At 44.4% G+C, this 18191-nt stretch overlaps 1 protein-coding gene and 1 long non-coding RNA gene across 3 annotated transcripts in view; one reads left to right on the forward strand and one right to left on the reverse strand.

Annotated features, from left to right (window-relative positions):
• Positions 1-85: 85 nt before the first annotated feature.
• LOC120101597 (uncharacterized) lies at positions 86-17312 on the reverse strand. Its single transcript, XR_005502285.2, has 2 exons — positions 17158-17312; positions 86-512 (listed from the first exon to the last, which is right to left on the reverse strand). It is a non-coding gene; the product is annotated as an uncharacterized LOC120101597 (long non-coding RNA).
• Phf21a (PHD finger protein 21A) overlaps positions 11177-18191 on the forward strand; it is a 190200-nt gene continuing 183185 nt past the window's right edge. For both annotated transcript variants that reach the window (XM_063284918.1, XM_063284925.1), the window contains exon 1: positions 11177-11339. The gene's annotated coding sequence lies outside the window, so the exon portion shown is untranslated. The remainder of the gene's footprint in view (positions 11340-18191) is intronic.

Below are 18191 nucleotides of genomic sequence, written 5' to 3' on the forward strand. Positions count from 1 at the left end.
CATTACACATGTCTCACATACACACCCACAGACACAGACGCATTAATACCTCTCTCTCTCAAAGTAGAACCCTGGTATCCCAAAGTTTTCTAATAAGCAAATCAAACCTATTTATTTATTTATTCTTTTTTATTTTTTGAGATAGGGTTTTGCAGTGAAGATCCAGCTGGCCTGGAACCTGATTTTTAGACCAGGATGAGTTTTATTTCCATTAATTTTCTTTTGTGAGAAGGTCTTATTCTATAGTCCAGATTGCCCTGGCTAGCCTTGAACTCAAACTAATCCTCCGTCTTCAGTGCCTTGAAGTGTTGGGAGTGTAGGTGTGAGCTATTAAATCCGGTTTAAACATTGGCTTTTAGGGCTGGAGTGAGGCCTCAGCAGTTAAGAGCACTTGCTATTCTTGCAGAGGTCCCCAGCACTCCAGGTCGGCCATAAGCATCCATAACCTAGTTCCACGGGATCTACTCCCTTCTTCTGACCTTCACACCAGGCATGAACATAGTCACATAAACCTGCAGGTAAAACATTCAGGTATAAAATTTTTTTAAATATTTAGACAAATATAAATAAATAAATACATTGACCATACATGTTAAAAACACATTGGTTTTTAAATTCAATTGTAAGATGATTAAAAGTAAACAAAATTAGAATTTCAGCCCATCAAAAGACGTAGCCACATTTTAAGTAGTCTACCGTCACACATGCCGATTCACTACCACAGGTTAGGGTAACTTAGCTCTAGGCTAAGATTCAGACTGGATATTGGTTAAGTCACTTAGACTTTTAAAATCTTATAATCTGGGGTTGGGGATTTAGCTCAGTGGTAGAGCACTTGCCTAGCAAGCACAAGGCCGTGGGTTCGGTCCCCAGCTCCGAAAAAAAAAATCTTATAATCTAATTCTTTGAAGGGTAAAAATATCCTGACTCTGGGCAGGTGGGATGACTCCGTGGGAGAGGGTGCATGCAGCTATATCTGGGGACCCATCTTCCGTCTCTGGAGTCCACAGGGTGGAAGGGGAGAACTCTTTAGGTTGTCTCTGACTTTTGCATGTGTATCAACATGCACCCACATATGCCCACACATTCAGACACACACATACCACACATAGATAGGTAGGTAGGTAGATAGATAGATAGATAGATAGATAGATAGATAGATAGATAGATGCATATATATGTTTATATATAATAAGAGTTCTAAGTAAAGTATTTACAAATAAATGTAACACAACTACATAAGATATTTATGAGGATTCTTTATGCTAGAAGGCAGAAAAGAAGACCCGGAAATGGAGAGATCCTGGCAAGAAGGACTTTATTTTGGTAAAGATGTGTGCTTTTCTGAAATTAATGTACAATTTTAATATGAGTCGTGTGTGTGTGTGTGTGTGTGTGTGTGTGTGTGCGTGCATATACTCACTGATGGAGCTAATTGTAGCATTTACCAAATGGAGCAGCCAAGAGAATAATGAAAACGCATGACTTGTTTCTGACGATAGAGAACTGTAGTAACTAAAACATTATGTTGCTGGAGCAGGAAAAGATGGATCAATGGAGGTGGGCTCCTGGATACAGAGACTCACGAATAATGAAGGAGATATTTCACACTAGTGGGGAGAGTATTGATGACTTTGTAAAAGTTATGAGTATCACTGAATGCCACATTGCAAGTAAATTCCAGAAAGTTCATCAAGATCGGAAACTGACAAACCAGCCAGGAATGTTCTAGAAGATGACAACAGAGTATACGTTTCAAGGATTTGGGGCTTGGGAAAAGCCATTGGTAATATTGTTTTAAGTCACATGGAAATTTATTGACAGGGTGTGACCCTTTATACAAGGCCAGTTTGGCTAATAAATAAACATACGAAGATCCAATTAAAACCAAAGGAGAAAAGTTGAGTTGCTAGCAAATTTCCTTTTATGAACTTCTTTTCTAAAGGGGCAATGAGATAAGTGACAGAGATATACGTCGTGATATTTAGGGTCATTCCTTACAACAGTGACAAGTTAGAAAAGTAGAGAAAAATTGGAATCCGTTTCCAACCATACTGCTGAAGTGAATTACAGAGCATCAATCCAATGCAATGAAGGGGAATTCTATGTCCGCAGTTAAAAGGGCAGCATGTATGAACCGATGTGGAAAGGTACTCATACGTGTCTTGAGCGGGAAAGGGCAGGTTGCAAAAGTGTGTTAGAAGTTAAATGCATGCGAGTTTACACACCTAAACTTAAAAGACTTTAAAGAATAATACTAGTTAACTTTAGGGAGTGAGGTTATGGGGCACTGATATTTTTCTGTTGAGTGCTGTGTGCATTTTAAAGCTTAGTAAACATCTCCAGAACAGCGTGGAACCTTGTGCAAAGAAGCATGTGTTTGTCACTAAGTTAAATGTGGCCTCCCTGATTTTTTTGTATGTTTTATTTTCATATTTCTTGCTTTCTTGACTTAAGCTTGCCTGTTTTGATTTTCATTTTGTTTTGTTTTTCTTGTTTATTTTATTGAGAGAATTTGGGTGGATAGGGAGGTGGAGAGGAGCTGGGAGAAGGGAAAGAATGTAATTAAAATATATTGTATATAAAAAAGAAAGCATAAGATGTCAGCCATTATTATTATTAATATTTTGTTATGGTGGGATATTTTTATTGGAAGTTGCCTGCAAATTTACCATATAAACATGAATTAATATGAAAATTAATTTTCTAATGTTTTTCAAATTAATTAAATGAAAATACAAACAGTATCTATCTTATAGGGGAGAACATGGTGGGAAATTGAACAATTTTTATTTTATTGGTCATAATTGTTTGAGAAACTTAAAATTTTAAAATCAAGGCTGGGCTCGGTGGTGCATGGCTTTAATCCTAGTACTTCGAAGTCAGAGGCAGGAAAATCTCTGTTCAAGGCCAGTTTGGTCTACAAAGAAAATTCAGGACAGCCAAGGATATTATACAGAGAAACCCTGTCTTGAAAAACAAACAAGGAAACAAAAAACCCAAAAAAGCCCAAACAAATTATTTTTAACTTTTGTGTATATATGTATGTGTGTTCGAATATGGACACATGAATGTGGAGGTCAGAGGACCACTTTTGGGAGTAGGTTCTATCTTTAAAGTGTGTGGGTTCCAGGGACTGGGGTGGGCAGATTTCGCAACCTGCATTTAAAACAGTTTCATCCTTCTGGAAAACTCCTTAATCAGGAAGGTAAACAACTCAAGAGTTTTAGGAAGTCCCTGAAATCAGTCAGATTTGCTTGCCCCACCCTGGCCAGACTAAGCAATAAAGGTTGAAGCTTCCCTCTTGGATAAAAGGAAGCTGAGCATCAAAGAAGACCTAGACAAGCTGAGGTGGAAACCCACTGAGCTGTCTGGAAGAGAGTTAGATCAACTATAGCACCTTAAAAGAGCATTCTCTAACCTGTTGAGCTTTCTGCAAGCTGTGTCTTGTGCTCCAGGTTCTCAGCTTTGTGAGCTGGGATGAGCTTTGATGATGCAGCTGTCTTTGAGTCATTTTTGCCCCTGTAAGAAACCACTCACCTATATTTGCTGGTCTGCATACAGATCCTTGTGGCTCTGGCTTGGACAGAGCAGCTGAAGAGCTACTACAGCTCTCAGAGGGGAAGCCAGAGCAAGGTGGACTGTCAGGCCAAGGCTGCTGCTACCCTGGAGTTGGCGGCAGGTGGAAGGAACACTTTAGGAGAAAAAAAATCTTCCCTGGAGAGTTACAGTTCAATAAGGAAGGCACTGTCAGATGATTTTTGGTGAAATAACTTGTGCACCTTACTCCTTGTGGATAGGACCTTATAAACATTTGGGGGTGGGGCGGGATCTAGAGGCAGATGCTTTCTATTGGCTTGGTCTGAGATGTTAGGGATGTGTAATCTGCATGTGGAAGGTGTTGTCCCTAAATAACCGATTGTCACAGTCCTCTCAATGGGGTGTCATGGTCACGTGTTCCAGTGCAGGAACCTGGTCAGGAGTAGATTTAACCACCTACCGTTCTTAATTATGAGAATTGCCAGGGTTCCTGAATCTGCTCGACCTTACCAGGTTACTGTCTGATGGCACAGTCCCCTGCCCCACACATATTCCTGTGAGTAACTTCAGTAAAACTCCAAGTCCAAGTTGGACTTTGGTGGTCTTCATACTTTGCTCTGTTGTGGGCCCCCTATGAATAGACTTTTGTCTTACCTCCTGGGAAAGGTCTAGTCCTGCAACAGTATCTTTAACCCATGGAGTCATTTTACCAGCCACCCAATTACTTTTGAAACAGGGTCTCTTCTGGTTCTGGGTGACCTGAAACTCCCTATTAATCAAGGATGACTCTGAACTTGTGATTCTCTTGCCTCTACCTCCCTGGGTGCTGGGATTACATGTGTGAGCCATCATATCCATGTATGTAGTGCTGGGACTGGAGCCCAGAGAGTTGTGCATGCTAGGCAAGCACTCTGCTAACTGAGCTACACCCACTCCCCCTTACATAGTTCTTATATTGTTTTTAGGAAGAAGCTATTCTCAGAGAGAGAGGAATGGAGAGAGAAGGGGGCGGGGGAGGGAGGATCTCCGTGATTGAAGGAGTAGTACTGTGTAGAGACAAAGGATCAGTTCCTCAAACCTCAAACTGGGCAGGAGAGGAGGGAGGAAGGAGAAGAAAAGAGGGAAGGAAAAAGAAGGACGGTGGAGGTTGGAAGGGGAGAAAAAGGAAAAGGAAGGAGAAAGGAGAAGGGAAGGATGAGGATGGTGGGAGGAAGGGGGCAGCAAAGTAAAAGGGAGAGAGGGAACAAAAGGAGGCAGGGAAGACAGGATGGGAGGGAGGGAAGAAGGGAAGCCTGACACTGACTAAGCTCTCTTAAGCTGAGCTAGGATCCTGAGAAGGCTACAAGATGTGCCTTTTTCTGACCACATCTGATTCTTGTTCTTTTTGTTCTTATAAAAGCCAACATTTATAAGCAAGCAAACAAGCAAACAAGCGAACATACAAAATGATTAGGATCAAGGAGATGAGCAGTGCAGCAGAGACAAACTTCAGGGAAGTCCGGTTGTGGTGAACATCCACGAAGCAGCGGCTGCGAGGTGGGCGGGGCCTCTTCAGTCAGGCAACCCCCTGGCTCCTCTGTTCACCCTGTATGGTCTGGCTGAGCCTGCAGCTTCTGGGTTTCCGTGCAGGCTAAGCCCAGCGTGAGGATAACATGGTAAGTGTCTGTGGGTGCTGAGTAGCCCATAGCCAGCCCCTTTCCCCCTTCTCCCAAAAGAGGGCCTGCCATGTCACTGCTGCCCCTGCTGGCATGAACCTCAGGTCAAAGCCAAGTTTTGAGTGTCTATCAGACTGGGTGGGAGAGCTGGCTGCAGTACCCTCTGGACACTTGGGGCAGCTACAAAAACCATCTCTTAGTCGGGGTGATAGAGCCTGGTTTCATTTCACGAGACTCCTAAGGCATTAAAAAACAAATAAACAAACAAGCTAAGGTTACAAAAAACGATGGTATATTTTTAATGTTTATATTGAACAAATTAATGCTTTTAAAGCTGAACAATATTGTGCCACAAAAATGTTCTGTTCACAGGATAATTACAGGATTTATTAAAAATATTAATTCATAATGCACGACAGGCAGTGTGGTCCTGAGCCAAGGGGCCTCTGCCAACCTCGTGCTCCCTCCTGCCACATTCTCCCCAACTCCACACACATCCCCCCAACCCAATCCCCTGGCTGGGAACCCTCGGTAGGGCAGGAAGAAGAGGCAGCAGGCAAACTAGGAAAGCTACTTCCCTAATTTCTTCCTGCATCCCCAGGCTCCATCCCAGGTCTTTCTGAAGGCCACTGTCCAGGTGCCACATATACCGTGACATCCTATTTATGAGGTACTCCCATTCTCCAATCCCTCCTAGTGACAATCTAAACTCCTTTTTCTCACATGAGATGCATTTTTTTTCCAGTCGGGACTGGGTTTCCTCTCAGGGAGAAAGGGGAAATTTTCAGCTTCTACGGAGCCGCCCCGTCAGCAGGGAGTTCATGCATATTCTCCCTAGGTGGAGGAAGACCGCGGAAAAGATGCTGAGTGGCAGGGAGAAGAAAGTCACCTCAACATCCCTCGCCAAGCCGCTGGGAGAGCTTTGGCTCTGTCTCAAGGACGCAGGTTCCAGCAAGGGCAGGCCTGGCTTCCTTCCTACACCTTGGCATCCTCCCTGAGTTGCACAATGTCGGGGGCCCTGAGGTGTTCCCTTGGGGTCTTTTCTACAGGGGATTATCCTAAAATTGACCTCTGAGGTCAAGGGAATGGAATGAAGCCAGGTATTCCTCTCTCGGGTTTCTACACTGACTACTCCCCTGAGAAACACAAGTAGCTGGCTCAACTTAGTGGCCTTATTTCTCTGTGATTCCGGGGTGTCTAGGCTATGAACGTTAAAGAAAGCAGAAACCCAGAAACTGTTGGGAACCCCATTTCTGCCAGGGGCACTAGCCTTTATCCTTAGTTCCTACGTTAGGACAACAGCAAAGGGGAGGTTCTGGGGCTCTCTTCCCTTCCTGAGAACCAGAATTCATTCATTGAGTCAACAGATGTTTTCTGAATACCAACATTGATCTAGGTTCCTCTCCAGCTGTGAATGAGAGGAATGGATAGATGAGACAGAATGATTCTTTCCTGGGACATATAATACCATCTTTGACCTTCCTTCCCAATGTATATGAAATACAAAGAGAAACGCAATAGAAAATTGGGTCTCATTACTCTGAACCTCCAAACATTGTTTGAGAAAGAGAGAAAACGAGATCTGGAGGGAGAGATAAAGGGAGGCGGGGGGAGGGGAGAGAGAGAGAGAGAGAGAGAGAGAGAGAGAGAGAGAGAGAGAGAGAGAGAACACATTCCAGGTCTGTGGTGTGGTATTTTCTAGAATAAGGAACCCATTTTGTTATTCCTTGTTCAAAAAGGTCCCACTTCTGAACACACAGACACACACACACACACAGACACAGACACAGACACACACACACACAGACACACACACAGACACACACACACACACAGACACAGACACACACACACACACACACACACACACACACACACACACACACACAGTACCTCGAACCGTTTGCATTCCTAACATGTACAGCCAGAGAGCAGAGAAGCTGGCCTCCCACATCATACAGAACGGATTGGCAGCTGGGACTGAAGGCGATAGAAATAAGCTATTGATCAAGGCTTATAAAAGTACTGCCACTGGGATCCTGTGATGCTGGCGAGCAGAGGGAAGCCGTAAAGTGCTACACAAATGCAATAACATTTATAACCCGAGGCAAGTGCTTTTTACATGGAAGTAAAAAGCTGATCCTGTTTAATTTCCCCCTTCCCTTGGGTGGAGCTGGCCTTTGACAAGTGTGTGGACCGGAGCCTAAGCCAGGCCCCTCTGGATGGACTTAGTCTCTGACTAAGTGACAGGGTCTTGTGTGGGTGCCTTCTGCTGGTCTGTAGGGTTTCCTGCACTTTTAAAGTTCATCTGGGAGAAGCAGAGAAGTAGACCTATCCTGGCAGTCAGAGAAGCCAAGTGAGGCCTTGGCCCCATGGGTTGCATTTGCTTTGCTTGGTAGACATTGCTGCCTAGGTCCATTACGAGCTGAACTTTTCACTTGAATGGACATTGGAAAGGGCTCTGTGGAGCTTTTCTCGACGGCATTTGTAAAGAGAGGGACTCTAGCTTTGGAGATGAGTAATAGATGCATCATTACAGATGCTGAAGAAAGGTGGGTATTTATTCCTCTGAACACCAGCTAGAGGTGATCTACGCAATCCAAAGAAACCAAGGAAGGAGCTCTGGAAAGTGTCAGACAACTTTGAAACTTAAGGGGTTTGTGAAGTCTAGCTGTGAGGAAGCAAGCTGTCCTGACCTCTACATGTGTGCCATGGCATGTGTATGTATACACGCATGTGCACATGCACTATCACTCAAATACACACACACACACACACACACACACACACACACACATTCATGTAAAAAATTTAAAGCTTACCAATCCCAAGCAAGCAAAGCACGATATAAATTGGAAACTGTGAGCTGCTTCCAATTTTAATCCCAGACGGTGCTGCAGGATATCTATTCCTAGTTTACATCCTATCTCATCCATCCCTCTTCCCCACGAGGAAAAAGCGGTGAGGCGTAGCTGAGTTACCATAGGACTGTTCCTGCCGTTGTTCAGGTCCCGACAGTCCTAACACACTCAGCTGGACCACTCATCCTTAAGGGCCAATTAAAGACATAAAGAACGAGAAAACCAGGGGAAGGAGATTTCTTCAGTGGGAAGCAGAAGAGAAGACGTTCAATGACCCACTCCCTAAGTTCAGTGTCACCATTCAGGTCTTGACATTAAGGTTTAGGTTTAAACAGATGGCAAGAGGTTTGCAAGACAAAGCACTCCTAGGCTGGAGAGATGGCTCTACTCTTTCAGAAGACCCAGGTTCAATTCCCAGCACCCGTGTCAGGTATTGTTTCCAATCTCTTTTCTAACATAGTCTGACAACTGGGAGATTTCATTCCTGTGAGACGAATTCCCCATCTGGCCGGTAGCAGGACTCCAACCTTAATGAAAAGATTTGAGCCCAGGTACTTCCAACGTTAGCCCCACACAATCTACCACACCAAACAGCTTCCTCTAGAGCAGAGGTTCTCAATCTGTGGGTCGTGACCCTCTGTCTCCAAAAGTATTTACATTAAGATTCATAACAGTAGCAAAATCACAGTTATGGAGTAGCAATGATAATATTTTCATGGTTGACGTCACCGCAACATGTGGGGCTGTAACAAAGAGTTGCAGCGTTAGGAAGGCTATAGGGTAGACACTGATGTCCCTTTTTGTCACAGAGGGGAAGAGCTGCTTTTCCTTGGAGACCCTCTCCTCAAGAGTCATCCATTCTCAAAGACTTTCCTGGTCCTTCTCAGCCTGGTGTTAGCCCAGAGGCCTTAGCAGACCTCCCAGGAGCGAGCAGAACCTAATGTCAGTAGCCATGGGCAGGACTTCAGTTCTGCCATTCTCTACTTATGTAACCTTGGGCAATTACTAGACCCTTCTGTACCCCACTTTCCTTAGCTATGAGATTTTGAATGTGTACAAAACATTGGGGCCAGATGCTTAGTAAATGGAAGTGGTTGTTTCTTTCCTGTTGATTATTAGCACTACATCTTCATGGGAAAATTAGTCATTAGGAATGTTTTGGGATCCCTGCTGTAAAATCCACTGACTGTTCTGGCATGACAGGACATGGATATTTAAAGATGAAAATCAGAGGAGGGGTGCTGCAGAGGGGTTCGGCACATAAGACTGTTCTTCCACAGGACCGGGTTTGAGTCCCAGCATCTACATGGCAGCTCACAGCCATTTCTAACTCCAGCCTTGGGAGAGCCAAGGTCATTTTCTGGCTTCTGAGTGTACCAGGCGCCCATGTAGCACACATACACACACGCAGGCAAACACACACTACACAAAAAAGTTAAAACTTCTGCCACTTTGGGAGGCAGAAGCAGGAGGATGTCTATCAGTTCAAGGCCAGCCGTGTCTGCATAACAAGCTCCAGACTATCCAAAGGTCCACATAGTGGGACCCTTTCTCAAAAAATTAAATTTAACTTTTAAAAGATGGGAAACCAAAAGTTTCTTGAATCTGTGACTTTTTTCAGGTGACCAATGAGCTACTAAAAGCACTGGGACCTGGATTCACAGACACTGAAGACTCCCAGATGGGTCAAAAAGCAATGCTGGGCTATAGATATGGTTTAGCAGTTAAGAGCACTAGCTGCTCTTCCAGAGGATCTGGGTTCAAATCCCAGAATGCAGAATGGCAGCTTACAACATCTGAGACCCCAGTTACAGGGGATCCCATGCCTTCTTCTGGCCTCGGCAGACATGCTACACACAATGCACAGACATACATGCAGGCAAAACACACGTATACATAAAATAAGTAACCCTAAAAAGGGAAAGCAAAAGGCTCCTTCCAGGGCAGAACGCTGAAGACAGAACGCTTTGGGAACTGTTTGCAACTGGTAAAAATATCGACAATAAAGCCAAAATTTCTCTGAAATTCTAAAGTTTGATAAAAATAAAAATGAAACTCTACTGTAAAATATTAGGTCCTTTAATAATTACCTTTTATTTGTATGTATCTGTAAGGGGCACATGCTCCACAGGACAAGTGTGGAGTCAGAAGAGAACTTGCAGGTGTTGGTACTCTGCTTCCTCCTAGCAGCTTAGGACGTCAGCCCCTTTACTGACTGACCATCTTGCTGATCCGTGTGCGTGTGTGTGTGTGTGTGTGTGTGTGTGTGTGTGTGTGTGTGTGTGTAGGTGTGTACAGGCATCTGTGTACATGTGCATCTTCACAGGTTGGGGGTGGGTGCAGGATGTCAGGGGTGTCAGAGGTCAGTGTCTGGCACCACCCACTTTGCTTTTTTGAAACAGGCCATCTTGTGGCCTGGCACCCATCCTAGTAGGCTCATGTAGCTGACCAGTGAGCTCCAAGAACCCTTCTGTCTCTGGTTCCCCAGCACTGGGATTACAGAGTATGATACCATGCTTCTTTGTGATGGTGTGAGAATGGTTTTCGAGGCTCATATATTTGAATGCTTGGTTCCCAGGTGGTGAAACTGTTTGGGAAGGACTGGGAGGTGTAGCCTTGCTAGAGGAGGTGTGTCACAGGGGTAGGCTTTGGAAACTATAAAGCCTTTCCCAGTCTGTTCATTCATTCTCTCTCTGTCTGTCTGTCTCTGTCTGTCTGTCTCTGTCTGTCTCTGTCTCTGTCTCTGTCTCTGTCTCTCTCTCTCTCTCTCTCTCTGTGTGTGTGTGTCTCATTCATATGTAAATTCTCAGCTACTGTTCCAGTACCATGCCTGACTGGTGTCATGCTCTGAACCATGAAGGTCATGGACTTACCCTCTGGAACTGTAAGCAAGCCCTTAACTGAATGGTTTCTTTTTTATAAGTTGCCTTGGTCATGGTGTCTCTTCACAGTAATAGAAAAGCAACCAAGACACAGGATCTTTAAAGGGGGTTCTGGAGGCAGAACTCAGCAGAGACTTTACAAAGTTATCTCCAGCCAGTAAAATACCAGAGAAACTGTGAGCCATTGTTACTTCATAGTAGTCCTGGGGACTCAGAACTGTGAAATTGAGACAGATTTGTTTGTTTGTTTGTTTGTTTGTTTAGGTTCTGCAGAAGCTGGGCATCAGCCTGGATAATACAAGGCAAAGTGGCTGCTGCTCTGATTTGGCACAAAACAGTGGCATTTATATTTTCAGTGAATTCCCCTGCCTCGTGATTTTCTTGTTGGATGAGTTCTTCAGGTAAGTACAGTCTTTCCCACTTGTCTAAAATAATCCCATCCATCCTTCCGAGGCTGCGGGCCCCTCCCCTTTTCTGATTCCCTGAGGCCTGTGGCAGATTGTAACTTTTCAATGCTAACATACACTAAAATGCACCCAGGCGAGGGGGCACCTGCGCTAGCTGGGGACGACAGGTGTCCAGTGCCTCCTCCTCGGCTTGTACTCACTGATGATCTAAATGCATCTCCCAGCTGAAAATGGACCACAATGACTTACTTCTTATGTAAACCACCTTCTCATAGTCATTTTATTTGTTCTCTTGAAATGGTTGGGGGCTCAAACCCCAGGCCTTTTCACATACTAAGCGTGTGCTATATCACTGAGCACCATTCTGCTCCGGTTTATTTATTTAATAGAAATGTTTATTAGATTTATTTATTTATTTATTGGGGGTCTGTGTGAACATGTGTATGTGCATTCTGGGGACACCTGTGGAGGACATGGGACAAGTTGTGGGAAAAAGCCAGTTCTTTCCTCCTACCACGTGAGTTCTAGTGATCAGACTCAGGGGTTGGCAGCCAGTGCCTTTACCCTCTGAGCCTCACCAGCCTGAGAGTTTATTTTTAAAAATAGATCACCAGGCATGGTGGGACAAGAGTACCAGGGGTTCTAGGTCATTCTCCTCAGCTGCAGTCAACTTTGGGGCCAGCATGAGCTACGTGAGATCGAGTCTCAAAACAAAACCAAACAACAGCAAAAACAGCCTAGCTGGGCTCTACGGTGCACCACTTTAATCCCAGCACTGGGGAGATGGAGGCAGGCTAATCTATGAGTTCAAAGCCAGCTTCATTTACACAGTGAACTCTAGGCTAGCCAAAGTCAGACCCTGTCTCAACAACAATAATAAAGCAAGCAAACAAACAAAACCCAAACAAAAATAAATGAGTGAATGAATGAATGAACGAATGAATAAGAAAGAAACGAGGCTACTGTTACAAGTTGTTCCGTTTTTCATGCTTTTCACTTTTACTCTTGCAAAACCTTTTTCTTTAAAACAAACAGTCTGTAAATTGACATAGGTTTCAGTACCATGTGAACGGGAAAGCACCATGTTAATGCTGTCATAGTCTCAGTAGGCTTTATTCTATGATCTTTGGGGTTTTGGCTAAATTGCTGAGGCGAGGACTTTGGAGGATAAAATGAGCTGTCTCTAGGCACTGTTATTCACAAAGCCCAGGTGGAAGCACTTCCTGGAGGAACAGGTCTGCTCCAGTCACTCCCCTGACATTTGTCAAATGGAGTACAGGGTTCACCCAGATTAGAATGGAAATGAGTGCTTCTTCTATGAGATAAACCTTGACAACACACTGTGCTTGGAAAAATAATAAGTTTGTTCTCGTGTTAATTGAGAGGCTAGTATTAAAAGAAAGCGTCTGTGGCTCCCACATCACACGACTTGCAACAAACATCTACATCTTCAGGGAGTGGTATGTCCCCTGGTGGCTATTGGGAAATACCTCTTATCTTTCTGTTCTTACTGTCAGTGTATTTGAACACAGCACTGTCTCTGTTCCTCAGTTTCTGGGCCATCTCCCATCGCCCACTGCAGTGCTTGGTCCCACCCCTCTGCTGCTTCCTGATTGGTGTTTTGTCCGCTAGCCCCCACGTGTAGAAATGATGCGGGTTGTTGTCTTTTGAGTTCAGGTTTAGTTAATTCTCTTTAGTTCCATCACAGCACTACTTTGGAGTTCGTTCATTTGCAAGTTCGTTTACAGTTTTGGAAAGATTATTTTACTTATTATTGTTGCACATGTGTGTGTAATGTGAGGGTGCAAGCGAGGGTGCCTGTGTAGAGGTCAGAGGGTGATGTTTGCCAACTGGTCCTCTCCTTCTACCAAGAACTCCTGGGATCAAGCTCAGGTTATCAAACTCTGTGGCGAGCGCTTTACTTGTCAAATGTCTTGCCCCAGGCCCTGTTTGCCAATTCTATCTCACCAGTCCGTTGCAGGCAAAGAAGAGGACTAAACATGCTATGCCCACTTTACAGACGGAGACTGTGGACTATAAATCGTCATCAGCATCCTAGTTCTGAAGGCTTTGGGCTTCTTTACATAATGAATGTAAATGAGTTGTCATCAAAGAGGCTATGTGGCAGAAATGAGGTTAAGATTCCAAAGTTCTTAACGTCTGGAACCTAAAGATATTCACTCATTTATTCATTCTTGCTTTTGTTTTTTTCCTTTTCCTTGAGGCTTCTTCTATGTAACCCTGTCTGACCTGGAACTTACTATATAGCCGAGGTTGACTTTGACCTCCTGACCCTCTCCCTCCATCTCCTAAGTGCTGGGATTCCCAGCTTGCACCATCATACCTACCTGGACTAATATTTATCATTTTTTGGCTCTCTCAGAAAAAAAATGGGCTCTCGAATCTGTGGGGCCCATTTTAGAGATGAAGAGTATAAGGATAAAGAGAAGGTAGATTGATCAGACACTGATTGAGGAAGTCAAATCTAAGTTTTCTGCTTTTCTACTCCCTCCACTTTGGGGTGTGGGTCTTCCACGGGTTCTGGATTGGATGCCCATGGCTGGTTAGTTTCAACACTAATGAGTGCCAGGTTCATCCAAAGAGCATGACCTTCGTGTGTAAATTATTCAGCAATGAGGTTGATGTGACTATATTTATAGGTCATAAATCAGTTATGAACTCAGAAATCTGAGAGCAGGTTCCTAAACAGAGAGGCAGTTGTTACCTAGCCAGGACTTAAGTTAAGCGTGCAGAGCGGAGCCCGGCAAGATTTCCTCCCAGACACAGTGCCTGGTGCTGGAGAAGGGGCAATAGAAAGGCCCCGGAGCTGAGGCCAGGTCTGTGGCACGTTCCAAACAATTGATAAGGACTGCCGGATGGGACTAGATAGGACGGTGTACACCTTTAATCCCTGCAGTCAGAGGCAGGTGGATCTCTGTGAGTTTAAGGCCAACCTGTTCTATACATCGAGTTTGAGACCAGCCAAGACTACACAGTGAGACTCTGCCCAAACAAACAAAACAAAACAAAATTACCTAATGTATAGGTTAGATGGAGAAGGATTCTGAGGCCAAGTTTAAGTTCAGACTCTGGGAAAACCACTGGCCACAGAAAAAAAAATCCCTGAATTTTTGTTTGTTTTGTTTTGTTTTTTTGAGACAGAGTTTCTCTGTGTAACAGACTGGCTGTGCTGGGACTCACTTTGTAGACCAGGCTGGCTTTGAACTCAGAGATCCACCTGCCTCTGCCAGCTGAGTGCTGGGATAAGGTTTGTGTCACCACGCCCAGGTTAAGGGAACACTAGTTTTCTAGTGGTTTTCAACTTTCCTAATGCGGGGACCCTATAATACAGTTTCTCATATTGTGGTGACCCTCAGTCATAAAATTATTTTCCTTGCTACTTCATAACTAACCTTGCTTCTGCTATGAATCATAATGCAAATATCTGATATGGGACCCCTGTGAGCGAGTCATTTGACCCTCAGAGGGGTCTCAAACCACAGGTTGAGAAATATTGTGAAGGGTGGCTGCTTACTGGCTTACTTCCCCTGGCTTCCCCTTTCTTATACAGCCCAGGCCTACATGCTTAGGGATGGCACAAGCCACACCGAACCCTAATAGGCCTTTTCTACATAACTGACAATCAAGAAAATGACTCACACACATGCCTATGGGCCAATCAGATGGGAGCAAGTCCTCGGCTGAGGTTCTTTCCTCGAAGATGTGCCAAGAGGACGACCAAGTTTACTCATAAGTAGGCTACACTTACTGTAGTAATCCTGTTGAATTCTTCCTTTCTTTTTTTCTTTCTTTCTTTTTTTAAAGATTTGTGTATTTATTTTATGTATAAGAGTACACTGTTACTATCGTCAGACACACCAGAAGAGGTTATCAGATCCCATTACAGATGGTTGAGAGTCACCATGTGCTTGCTGGGATTTGAGCTCAGTACCTCTGGAAGAGAAGCCAGTGCTCTTAACTGCTGAACCATCTCTCTAGTACCCCTGTTGAATTCTTATGCATCTCCTGCAACCAGTGGAAGAGGAAAGAAGAAAAAATTAATAGTGCAGTTGAAATCAATCTGAATCCTGGCTGGATTTGGGGGTGCTGCTTGTTTCTACCATTCAGGGAGAGATTCCTCTGTTATCGACCCCTACACACATCCTGCCAAGGCCTTACCCATGCTAGGATGGTGTTCCACACCTGGAGTATTAATATAGCATTCCAGGTTGGTCCAAGTGCAAAATTATGGCTTATTTCCGTGTGAAGGAATGCTGAGTTTAAAGGCCTAAGGTTTCTCATAAGCTGTAAGGTTCTGTGGTCACAGGGTTCTGGATAAAGTCCCAAAAGGTCCTATGTTTCTGGGCACAGGCCTTTGAAGGCTCTGCCCCTATGGATTTCGATTCTGTGGCTGCTGAGTCTCTCACTGCTTTCTCTGTGTCCATGTCAAATCACTCAGGCTGTCCTCTGGTCTCTGAGCAAATCAGGTCATGTCGTGTTTGGATGCCAGGCACACCCCTGTGGCTTTCTCCTCGGAGCCGCGCGCTATCTTCACAGCTACACGGTTCATCAACCTGGCTGCCACCCCCAGATATGAGCCTTGCTCTCATTCTCTAGACTTGACCACAGATCTACCCTCCTTGCTGCTGTGAGTCCTGGAGCTCTGTGATAACACCCCTGAGCCGTTCTGCCAGCTTTTCTGCCAGACCAAAAAAAAAAAAAAAAAAAGACTTTTTTTTTTCTAAAAGAATTCTTGAGATCTCCATAACTCTTCCTATTGTCCCCAGGGGCACCATCCTAAAAGGATAATGATTTACTTTTATCGAGAGCTTAAGTGGCAGGCTCATCCAAGTCCATGTGAGTGTTACTTCATTTAATCCTAACAACAATCCTATTATTATCGCCCAGTTAACAAATGAGGACTGAAGCCCTCGAAGTAAATTGTCAAGAACATATATCAAGTGGCCGGTGGATGGTGATGTGATTTTGGCGATCTGGGTCCAGACAGTCATTTTACTTATCTCCATTTGATAATTCCAAAATCACATTTGCAGCTCGAAGGCAGTAGCTTGCTACCTTGTCTGGGAAATCCTTACTTACCAAATTGATTATAGTTTTTTTTTATTCCCCCAAATAATGAAATACATGGTTACTTTAGAACCTTCTGAGTACTGGAAACACCAGGGAGAACTGAAGTGTGCTTGCTTTGTGAAAATCCACCAAAACAAGTGCATGAGCAATGCGTGCACTTCATACAAGCCATGTGTGATGTGTACACTTCTCTCCTTCAACCTAAAGGTTCCCAGAATAGAGGGTGTGGGCACAGGACTCAGTAACTGAGCACTTATTGCTCTTGCAGGGGACCCAGGGTCAGTTCCCAGCACCTACATGGTAACCCCCAACCACCTGTTAACTCCATCCTGGGGATGTGACCTTTTCTGTCATCCACAGGCACTGCATGCACATAGTACACAGACATACATTCAGGCAAAACTATCTCGCACATGTAATAAAAATAAATGAATCTTTTCAAAAAGTTCCCAGAAAAGAGACTTTCAGCTCCCTTTGTTTGTATTTTAACTTAGAAACCCCACCTTGCGCCCAATTTGAGGACTGTCCTGAAATTTGTCAATGTTTGCAGCAAGGTGAATTTCCAAGCAGCATTTAGGTAACGTAAAGTCCAAGGAACAAACACCCTCCTAGCTGGGCAGGCCGAGCCAGACCACAAGCTTGATACAGAGGTGTATGATGCAGATGTGACCAAAACTTATTAGAACATTATTCCAGTGAACCCTTATGTTACTTCACATACCCACGTCCTTTCTGACGCACGGGGAAGACAATGTTGTTTATAATGCTGCTGCTTCTGACGGGGATTGGGCACGAGACAAAGTTTTTAAAAGGATCCACTCATTGGTTCTTCAGAATTCCAGGTGTCAATGCTGGCAGAAAAGGAATGACCACAAATTAAATGGTAGGCTTTTGTGCAGTGTGGTACAGGTTAGCCCAGGACCTGAGCAGGGTCCCACTGAGCAGGCATGTCCCACACTGTCAGCTCTAAGTCTCAGAGCAGTGCCATAAGGTTGCCCCAGTACTTCTGCAGTTTGCACATAAAGAAACTGCATGGTACACCAGGGCATCATTTGCCCAAGGTCACCACAGACTGTAAATCCCAGAGTTCTTAATTCCTCAGGAATAAGCCCTCCTGCTTCTTACCGACACTTGGACCCCGACAAGCCGGCTGATTAGTTATCATTGTTTTTTTGTGTTGAAGGAGGGAGTAGGGTTAGTGGGATGAAGTGATTACTTATGGTTGATTGAGCCTATAAGGCTCTAGTTCTGCTTCTTCCACTTCAAATCTGGGAACACCTTATACTAGACAGTGCCTTTGTGCCAGCTCACAATATAATTTATTTATGTTGAGAACAGATAAACTAAAGGTGGAAATAACAAGTTGATAAAATTTTCTCAACATCTCCAGGCTTGGAAGATTGCCCTGTGGTACTTTTAGCGGTCTCATCAGCTTTAAGGCAGTGTTTACACAGCTCTGATTGGGACCATGGTAGATTCTGAAATAGTGCGCGTGTGTTTGTGTCGTGCCTGGGTATCGTCCACTCTGTTCTTTTTAAGACAGAGCTTCTCATTAGCTTAGAGCGTACCAGTTCAGCTGGCCTGGCTGGCTGGTGAGGCCTCACAGATCTGTCTCTGTCTAGCAATAGGACTTCGGGCATGTGCCTCCATCCCTGGCTTATTAACGTAGGGTTTGGGGTCAAACTCAGGTCTTTGTGCTTGCCCAGCAAGCACTTTACCAATATTGAGCCAGTTCCCGGCTCTCCAGTGTAGTTT

Source organism: Rattus norvegicus, chromosome 3, assembly GCF_036323735.1.
Source record: "Rattus norvegicus strain BN/NHsdMcwi chromosome 3, GRCr8, whole genome shotgun sequence".
NCBI lineage: Eukaryota > Metazoa > Chordata > Mammalia > Rodentia > Muridae > Rattus > Rattus norvegicus.